The following is an 11462-nucleotide window of genomic DNA, read 5'->3' as shown; positions in this document are numbered from 1 at the left end:
TAGCTCCTTGCTTGCGAGTACTTTGGATGAGTACTCACGGTTGCTTTTCTCCCTCTTTTCCCCTTTCCCTTCTACCTGGTTGTCGCAACCAGATGCTGGAGCCCTGGAGCCAGACGCCACCGTCGACGATGATTCCTACTACACTGGAGGTGCCTACTACTACGTGCAGGCTGCTGACGACGACCATGAGTAGTTTAGGAGGATCCCAGGCAGGAGGCCTGCGCCTCTTTCGATCTGTATCCCAGTTTGTGCTAGCCTTCTTAAGGCAAACTTGTTTAACTTATGTCTGTACTCAGATATTGTTGCTTCCGCTGACTCGTCTATGATCGAGCACTTGTATTCGAGCCCTCGAGGCCCCTGGCTTGTATTATGATGCTTGTATGACTTATTTATGTTTTAGAGTTGTGTTGTGATATCTTCCCGTGAGTCCCTGATCTTGATCGTACACATTTGCGTGCATGATTAGTGTATGATTGAATCGGGGGCGTCACAAGAGTTCATGACAAACTACTCCAAAAAGATATAAGTGAAGATCAACGAGTAGTCAAATAATTAAGTAGCTATGTGAAGACTCTATCTCATTTAATTTTTTTAGATCTTGGGATATTATTAGAACAGCAAGAAAAAAATTGGCATTCCAAGGATATCACATATCATGTGAATAAGCAAAAACTTAGGCTCAACCGAGGCTAACCGATAATTGTTAATGAAGAAAGGTGGGATGCCAATCGGGGCATCCCCAAGCTTAGATGCTTGAGACTTCTTGAAATATTATTTTGGGATGCATTGGGCATCCCCAAGCTTGAGCTTTTGTGTCTCCTTAATTCTTTTTATATCACGGTTTCCCTAAATATTAAAAACTTCATCCTCACAAAACTCAACAAGAACTCGTGAGATAAGTTAGTATAAATCTATGCAATAACCTTATCATTCTCTACTATAGAAAATCACAAAAAATATTATTTAGCATTGCATACTAAATGCCTCTGCATATTTAATACTCCTATCCTCAAATAGAATCATTAAATACGCAAACATATGCAAACAATGCAAACATAACAACAGTGTGTCTAAACAGAATAGTCTGTAAACAATGCAAGAATATTCATACTTCTCTAACTCCATAAATTATGAAAAATTACCATACTGTAGATAATTTGTTGTTACTAATTTTGTAAAAGTTTAAGATTTTATCACATTCTGACTTTCCAAAAGAATTCCGACAATGATAGAAAACTTTCTGTTTTCAAAATAGCAACATATAGACTTGCAAAATAAGCATGGTAAAGGCTATACTTGAACTTTTTATTGAAATAAAATATGGAAAACATTATTATAAATAACATCAAGCAAATATCAAAATAATAAAATGACGCTCCAAGCAAAACACATATCATGTGACGAATAAAAATATAGCTCCAAGTGAGGTTACCGATAATGTTGAAGACGAAAGAGGGGATGCCTTCCGGGCATCCCCAAGCTTAGTTGCTTGGGTCTTCCTTGAATATTACCTCAGGGTACCTTGGGAATCCCCAAGCTTAGGGTATTTCCACTCCTTATTCTCCTCATGTCGATATCTCCCCAAAACTTGAAAACTTCAATCACACAAAACTTAATGGAACTTCGTGAGATAGGCTAGTATGATAAAGACAAATCATTCACTTTGGTACTGCCAAGACAAGATTGATGATTTTTCTCACATAATGCCTACTGTACCTTATCATTTCCACACTTTATATTGAGCAATATAAGTCACAGAAACTAGAAAACAAGCAAACTATGCATTGAAAACAGAATCTGTCAAAAACAGAACAATATGTAATGATATGAAGAACAACCATAATTTTTTTACTCCAAAAAATCTGAAAAATTAGAAAACGTAGACAATTTTTACATCAATCATGTGTCAAAAATTCAGAATTTTACCACGTTGTAGTGAATTTCAGAAATTCTTCTACTCGACGAAAAAGTTTATGTTTTTGCATGGAATCAAGTCGACTATCATTCGCACTATCCCAAAGGCTTTACTTGGCATTTTATTGAAACAAAAGCTATAAAACATGATTACTATAGTTGCCTAATCATGTGAATACACAAAAGAAATAGGGGTAAATGTTGGGTTGTCTCCCAAGAAGTGCTTTTCTTTAATGCCTTTCTAGCTAGGCATGATGATTTCAATGATGCTCACATAAATGATAAGAATTGAAACACAATGGGAGCATCATTAAGCATATAACTAGCACATTTAAGCCTAACCCACTTCCTATGCATAGGGATTTTGTGAGCAAACAATTTATGGGAACAAGAATCAACTAGCATAGGAAGGCAAAACAAGCATAACTTTAAAACTTTGAACATAAAGAGAGGAAACTTGATATTATTGAGATACGTAGAAGCATATATTCCTCTCTCGTAATAATTTTTAGTAGCATCATGAATGAATTGAACAATATAACTATCATATAAAGCATTATTTTCATGATCCACAACCATACAAATTTTATTACTCTCCACATAGGAAAATTTATTCTCATGAATAGTAGTGGGAGCAAACTCAACAAAATAACTATCATGTGAGGCATAATCCAATTGAAAATTAAAATCATGATGACAAGTTTCATGGTTATCATTATTGTTTATAGCATACATGTCATCAGAATAATCATCATCATAGATAGCAACTTTGTTCTCATAATCAATTGGAACCTCTTTCGAAAAAGTGGAATCATCATTAAATAAAGTCATGACATCTCCAAATCCACTTTTATCAATATTGTGAAAAGATTCAACACCCACCAAAATAGTGGGATCATTAACTAGAGTTGAAACTCTTCCAAACCCACTCTCATCAACATAATCATCATAAATAGGAGGCATGCTATCATCATAATAAATTTGCTCATCAAAACTTGGGGTACAAAACATATCATCTTCATCAAACATAGCATCCCCAAGCTTGTAGGCCGCAGGGCATCAACCCCTATATATAAGGGGATGACTCGGCAGCGGCTTAGGGCAAGAAAAGACAGGTCGAAATCTAGGCAAAGCGGATTCGCTCCCTGGTAATCGAAACCCTAGCAATACCACCTCAAACTGTATTAGGCTTTTACCTTCACCGCAAGGGGCCAAACTAGTATATACTCCTCGCATCCTTTGTCCCTGTTTAACCCCTTTAAGCTAACCTCATCGTAATGGCTCCACAACTAAGTCCTTCCATGTGGACATCTGCCGTAACACTTCCACGATAGTTGGCGCCCACCGTGGGGCCAGCGCATGGTGGTTTTGAGTTCTTAAAGGGCAGCTTCGAAGGGCTCAAGGGATACGTTGTGGGCTGGATGACCAAGAGTCATTGCGGCAAGCTCTACATCGACGATGCAGGCTGGGGCCCCGAGGCCGGCTCAATTGAGTACGGGTATCGGGTCCCCTTCGGCGGAATCCATGTTTTCATCGGCAAGATCGGCGAGCCGGGCCCTGAGCCGGACATATGCACCGGCATCATCGAGACGGCTCAGCGTGCATGATCCACCCGGGTTCAAACCGCTGTAAAGCATATCTTCGTTGGGTTCACCCATGGGGCTGAGTTGGAAGGCTCTGTCTCTGGCAGTGAGACGACCATCTGCTCTGATGATGAGTCGTCCATAGGAGAGACCAACTCAATGTATCAGCTACAAGACGGGCGGCTTGGGGGCTGTTCCGATGGCGACAGTATTATGGATCCTCGTGAGCCACCGAACAGGGTGGCGATCTTCATGGCTGGCACCCAGCCGATTCTTGGTTCGACAGCCTCCGCGGCTATGACTATTGGGGAACACAGTCATTTCAAAAAAAATCGTACGCACACGCAACATCATGGTAATGCATAGCAACAAGAGGGGAGAGTGTCGTCCACGTACCCTCATTGACCATAAGCGGAAGCGTTATGAGAACGCGGTTGATGTGGTCGTACGTCTTGACGAGCCGACCGATCCAAGTACCGAATGTAAGGCACCTCCGAGTTCAGGACACGTTCAGCTTGGTGATGTCCCATGAACTCCGATCCAGCAGAGCTTCGAGGGATAGTTCCTTCAGCACAATGGCGTGATGACAGTGATGATGATGCTACCGACGTAGGGTTTCGCCAAAGCACCACTACGATATGACCGAGGTGGATTATGGTGGAGGGGGGCACCGCACACAGCTAAAAGATCAACTGATCAACTTGTCTCTTGTGGTGCCCCCTGCCCCCGTATATAAAGGAGCAAGGGGGGAGGCCGGCCGGCCCTAGCAGGGCGCGCCAAGAGGAGGTGTCCTCCTCCTAGTGGGAGTAGGACTCCCCTTTCCTAGTCCCACTAGGAGGGGGATGGAAGGAGTGGGAGAGGGGGAAAGGCAAGGGGGGGGCGCCCCCCTTCCTTGTCCTATTCGGACTCAAAGGGAGGGGGCACGTGGCCTGCCCTAGCCGACCCCTCTCTCTCTCTCCACTAGGGCCCAACAAGGCCCATTAACCCCCAAGGGGTTCCAGTAACCCCCATGGCACTCCGGTAAAATCCCGATTTCAACCGGAACAATTCCGATGGCCAAATATAGGCTTCCAATATTTCAACCTTTATGTCTCGACCATTTTGAGACTCCTCGTCATGTTCGTGATCATATCCGGGACTCCAAACTACCTTCGGTACATCAAAACACATAAACTCATATTATCGATCATCACCGAACTTTAAGCATGCGGACCCTATGGGTTCGAGAACTATGTAGACATGACCGAGACTCGTCTCCGGTCAATAATCAATGGCGGAACCTGGATGCTCATATTAGTTCCTACATATTCCACGAAGATCTTTATCAGTCAAACCGCATAACAACATACTTGTTCCCTTTGTCATCGGTATGTTACTTGCCAGAGATTCGATCATCGATATCTCAATACCTAGTTAAATCTCGTTACCGGCAAGTCTCTTTACTCGTTGCATAATGCTACATCCCATAACTAACTCATTAGCTACATTTCTTGCAAGGCTTATTGTGATGTGCATTACCGAGAGGGCCCAGAGATACCTCTCCGACAATCGGAGTGACAAATCCTAATCTTGATCTATGCCAACTCAACAAGTACCATCGGAGACACCTGTAGAGCACCTTTATAATCACCTAGTTACGTTGTGACGTTTGGTAGCACACAAAGTGTTCCTCCGGTAATCGGGAATTGCATAATCTCATAGTCATAGGAACATGTATATGTCATGAAGAAAGCAATAGCGACAAACTAAACGATCATCGTGCTAAGCTAACGGATGGGTCAAGTCAATCACATCATTCTCTAATGATGTGATCCCGTTAATCAAATGACAACTCATGTCTATGGTTAGGAAACATAACCATCATTGATTCAATGAGCTAGTCAAGCAGAGGCAAACTAGTGACACTCTGTTCGTCTATGTATTCACACATGTACTATGTTTCTGGTTAATACAATTCTAGCATGAATAATAAACATTTATCATGATATAAGGAAATATAAATAACAACTTTATTATTGCCTCTAGGGCATATTTCCTTCAGTCTCCCACTTGCACTAGAGTCAATAATCTATATTACACAGTAATGATTCTAACACCCATGGAGTCTTGGTGCTGATCATGTTTTGCTCGTGAGAGAGGCTTAGTCAACGGGTCTGCAACATTCAGATCCGTATGTATCTTGAAAATCTCTATGTCTCCCTCCTTGACTTGATCACGGATGGAATTGAAGCATCTCTTGATGTGCTTGGTTCTTTTGTGAAATCTGGATTCCTTTGCCAAGGTAATTGCACCAGTATTGTCACAAAAGATTTTCATTGGACCCGATGCACTAGGTATGACACCTAGATCGGATATGAACTCCTTCATCCAGACTCCTTCATTTGCTGCTTCCGAAGTAGCTATGTACTCCGCTTCACACGTAGATCCCGCCACGATGCTTTGCTTAGAACTACACCAATAGACAGCTCCACCGTTCAATAAAAACATGTATCTGGTTTGTGACTTAGAGTCACCTGGATCAGTCAAAGCTTGCATCGACGTAACCATTTATGACGAGCTCTTTGTCACCTACATAAACGAGAAACATATCCTTAGTCCTTTTCAGGTATTTTAGGATGTTCTTGACCGCTGTCCAGTGATCCACTCCTAGATTACTTTGGTACCTCCCTACTAAACTAATAGCAAGGCACACATCAGGTCTGGTACACAGCATTGCATACATGATAGAGCCTATGGCTAAAGTATAGGGAACACCTTTCATTTTCTCTGTATCTTCTACAGTGGTCGGGCATTGAGTCTGACTCAATTTCACACCTTGTAACACAGGCAAGAACCCTTTCTTTGCTTGATCCATTTTGAACTTCTTCAAAACTTTATCAAGGTATGTGCTTTGTGAAAGTCCAATTCTGCGTCTTGATCTATCTCTATAGATCTTGATGCCCAATATATAAGCAGCTTCACCGAGGTCTTTCATTGAAAAACTCTTATTCAAGTATCCTTTTATGCTATCCAGAAATTATATTTCATTTCCAATCAACAATATGTCATCCACATATAATATTAGAAATGCTACGGAGCTCCCACTCACTTTCTTGTAAATATAGGCTTCTTCAAAAGTCTGTATAAAACCATATGCTTTGATCACACTATCAAAACGTTTATTCCAACTCCGAGATGCTTGCACCAGTCCAAAGATGGATCGCTGGAGTTTGCACACTTTGTTAGCACCCTTTGGATCGATAAAACCTTTAGGTTGCATCATATACAACTCTTCTTCCAGAAATCCATTCAGGAATGCAGTCTTTACATCCACTTGCCAAATTTCATAATCATAAAATGTGGCAATTGCTAACATGATTCGGCGGGACTTAAGCATCGCTACGGGTGAGAAGGTCTCATTTTAGTCAACTCCTTGAACTTGTCGAAAACCTTTCGCAACAAGTCGAGCTTTGTAGACAGTAACATTACCATCAGCGTCAGTCTTCTTGAAGATCCATTTATTCTCGATGGCTTGCCGATCATTGGGCAAGTCAACCAAAGTCCACACTTTGTTCTCATATATGGATCGCATCTCAGATTTCATGGCCTCAAGCCATTTTGCGGAATCTGGGCTCATCATCGCTTCCTCATAGTTCGTAGGTTCGTCATGGTCAAGTAACATGACTTCCAGAACAGGATTACCGTAACACTCTAGTGCGGATCTTACTCCGGTTGACCTACGAGGTTCAGTAGTAACTTGATCTGAAGTTACATGATCTTCATCATTAGCTTCCTCACTAATTGGTGTAGGGGTCATAGGAATAGATTTCTATGATGAACTACTTTCTAATAAGGGAGCAGGTACAACTACCTCATCAAATTCTACTTTCCTCCCACTCACTTCTTTTGAGAGAAACTCCTTCTCTAGAAAGGATCCATTGTCTTGCCTTCGGATCTGTGATAGAAGGTGTACCCAACAGTCTCCTTTGGGTATCCTATGAAGACACATTTCTCCAATTTGGGTTTGAGCTTATCAGGTTGATGCTTTTTCACATAAGCATCGCAACCCCAAACTTTAAGAAACGACAACTTCGGTTTGTTGCCAAACCACAGTTCATAAGGCGTCATCTCAACGAATTTAGATGGTGCCCTATTTAACGTGAATGCAACCGTCTCTAAAGCATAACCCCAAAATGATAGCAGTAAATTAGTAAGAGACATCATAGATCGCACCATATCTAGTAAAGTATGATTACGACGTTCGGACACACCATTACGCTGTGGTGTTCCGGGTGGCGTGAGTTGCGAAACTATTCCGCATTGTTTGAAATGAAGACCAAACTCATAACTCAAATATTCTCCTCCCCGATCAGATCGTAGAAACTTTATTTTCTTGTTACGATGATTTTCCACTTCACTTTGAATTTTTTTGAACTTTTCAGAAGTTTCAGACTTATGTTTCATCTAGTAGATATACCCATATCTTCTCAAATCATTTGTGAAGGTGAGAAAATAACGATACCCGCCGCGAGCCTCAACATTCATCGGACCACATACATCAGTATGTATGATTTCCAACAAATCTGTTGCTCGCTCCATAGTTCCGGAGAACGGCATTTTAGTCATCTTGCCCATGAGGCATGGTTCGCACATACCAAGTGATTCATAATCAAGTGATTCCAAAAGTCCATCAAAATGGAGTTTCTTTATGCGCTTTATACCAATATGACCTAAACGGCAGTGCCACAAATAAGTTGTACTATCATTATCAACTCTGCATCTTTTGGCTTCAATATTATGAATATGTGTATCACTACTATCGAGATTCATTAAAAATAGACCACTCTTCAAGGGTGCATGACCATAAAAGATACTACTCATATAAATAGAACACACCATTATTCTCATATTTAAATGAATAACCATCTCACATCAAACAAGATCCAGATATAATGTCCATGCTCAACGCTGGCACCAAATAACAATTATTCAGGTCTAAAATTAATCCTGAAGGTAGGGAGGTAGTGTGCTGACCGCGATCACATCGACTTTGGAACCATTTCCCACGCGCATCGTCACCTCGTCCTTAGCCAATCTTCGCTTAATCCGTAGCCCCTGTTTCGAGTTGCAAATATTAGCAACATAACCACTATCAAATACCCATGTGCTACTGCGAGCATTAGTAAGGTACACATCAATAACATGTATATCACATATACCTTTGTTCACCTTGCCATCCTTCTTGTCTGCCAAATACTTTGGGCAGTTCCGCTTCCAGTGACCAGTCCCTTTGCAGTAGAAGCACTCCGTTTCAGGCTTAGGTCCAGACTTGGGTTTCTTCACTTGAGCAGCAACTGACTTGCTGTTCTTCTTGAAGTTCCCCTTCTTCCCTTTACCCTTTTTCTCAAAACTGATGGTCTTGTTAACCATCAACACTTGATGCTCTTTCTTTATTTCTACCTCCACAGCCTTTAGCATTGTGAAGAGCTCGGGAATCGTCTTATCCATCCCTTGCATATTATAGTTCATCACAAAGCTCTTGTAGCTTGGTGGCAGTGATTGAAGAACTCTGTCAATGACACTATCATCAGGAAGATTAACTCCTAGTTGAGTCAAGTGGTTGTGGTACCCAGACATTCTGAGCATATGTTCACTGACAGAACTATTCTCCTCCATCTTGCAGCTGTAGAACTTATTGGAGACTTCATATCTCTCAATCCGGGCATTTGCTTGAAATATTAACTTCAACTCCTGGAACATCTCATATGCTCCATGATGTTCAAAACGTCATTGAAGTCCCGGTTCTAAGCCGTAAAGCATGGCACACTGAACTATCGAGTAGTCAGCAGCTTTGCTCTGCCAGACGTTCATAACATCTGGTGTTTCTCTAACAGCGGGTTTGGTACCTAGCGGTGCTTCTAGGACGTAATTCTTCTGTGCAGCAATGAGGATAATCCTCAAGTTACGGACCCAGTCCGTGTAATTGCTACCATCATCTTTCAACTTTGCTTTCTCAAGGAACGCATTAAAATTCAACGGAACAACAGCACGGGCCATCTATCTACAACAATATAGACATGCAAAATACTATCATGTACTAAGTTCATGATAAATTAAAGTTCAATTAATCATATTACTTAAGAACTCCCACTTAGTCATACATCCCTCTAATCATCTAAGTGATCACGTGATCCATATCAACTAAACCATGTCTGATCATCACGTGAGATGGAGTAGCTTTCAATGGTGAACATCACTATGTTGATCATATCTACTATATGATTCATGCTCGACCTTTCGGTCTCAATGTTCCGAGGGCATATCTGCATATGCTAGGCTCGTCAAGTTTAACCCGAGTATTCTACGTGTGCAAAACTGGCTTGCACTCGTTGTATGTGAACATAGAGCTTATCACACCCGATCATCACATGATGTCTCGGCACGATGAACTTTCGCAATGGTGCATACTCAGGGAGAACACTTATACCTTGAAATTTAGTGAGAGATCATCTTATAATGCTACCATCGATCTAAGCAAAATAAGATGCATAAAAGATAAACATCACATGCAATCAATATAAGTGATATGATATGGCCATCATCATCTTGTTCCTTTGATCTCCATCTCCAAAGCACCGTTATGATCACCATCGTCACCAGCTTGACACCTTGATCTCCATCGAAGCATTTGTTGTCGTCATGCCAACTATTGCCTCCACGACTATCGCTACCGCTTAGTGATAAAGTAAAGCAATTACATGACGATTGCATTTCATACAATAAAGCGACGACCATATTGCTCCAGCTGCCAGTTGCCGATAACTGTGTTACAAAACATGATCATCTCATACAATAAAATTTAGCATCATGTCTTGACCATATCACATCACAGCATGCCCTACAAAAACAAGTTAGACGTCCTCTACTTTGTTGTTGCAAGTTTTACGTGGCTGCTACGGGCTGAGCAAGAACCGTTCTTACCTACGCGTCAAAAACCACAACACGGTATAGTGATTGCTTTTTGATCTTCAGAAAAGAACCCTGTTCATTGAATCCGATTCAACTAAAGCTGGAGAAACAGACACCCAGTAGCCACCTGTGTGCGAAGCACGTCGGTAGAACTAGTCTCGCGTAAGCGTATGAGTAATGTCGGTCTGGGCCGCTTCATCCAACAATGCCGCTAAATCAAGAATCAACTAGTGACGACAAGCAATATGTATATACCAACGCCCACAACTCCTTTGTGTTCTACTCGTGCATATAACATCTACGCATAAACCTGACTCGGATGCCATTGTTGGGGAACGCAGTAATTTCAAAAAAAAAATCCTACGCACACGCAAGATCATGGTGATGCATAGCAACGAGATGGGAGAGTGTCATCCACGTACCCTCGTAGACCGTAAGCGGAAGCGTTATGAGAACGCGGTTGATGTAGTCGTACGTCTTCACGATCCGACCGATCCAAGTAGCGAACGTATGCCACCTCCAAGTTCAGCACACGTTCAACTCGGTGATGTCCCACGAACTCCGATCCAGTAGAGCTTCGAGGGAGAGTTCCTTCAGCACGACGACGTGATGATGGTTATGATGATGCTACCAATGCAGGGCTTCGCCTAAGCACCGCTACGATATGACCGAGGTGGATTATGGTGGAGGGGGGCATCACACACAGCTAAAAGGTCAACTGATCAACTTGTCTCTTGGGGTGCCCCCTGCCCTTGTATATAAAGGAGCAAGGGGGGAGGCCGGCCTGCCCTAGCAGGGCGCGCCAAGAGGATTAGTCCTCCTCCTAGTGGGAGTAGGACTCCCCTTTCCTAGTCCCACTAGGAGGGGGAAGGAAGGAGTGGGAGAGGGGAAACGGCAAGGGGGCGCCCCCCTTCCTTGTCCTATTCGGACTCAAGGGGAGGAGGCGCGTGGCCTGCCCTGGCCGGCCCCTCTCTCTCTCTCCACTAGGGCCCAACAAAGCCCATTAACCCCCGGGAG

This window comes from Triticum aestivum, chromosome 7A (genome assembly GCF_018294505.1).
Source record: "Triticum aestivum cultivar Chinese Spring chromosome 7A, IWGSC CS RefSeq v2.1, whole genome shotgun sequence".
Classification (NCBI taxonomy): domain Eukaryota; kingdom Viridiplantae; phylum Streptophyta; class Magnoliopsida; order Poales; family Poaceae; genus Triticum; species Triticum aestivum.
The sequence above is the reverse complement of the archived record's forward strand: the minus strand, read 5'-3'. Positions refer to the sequence as shown.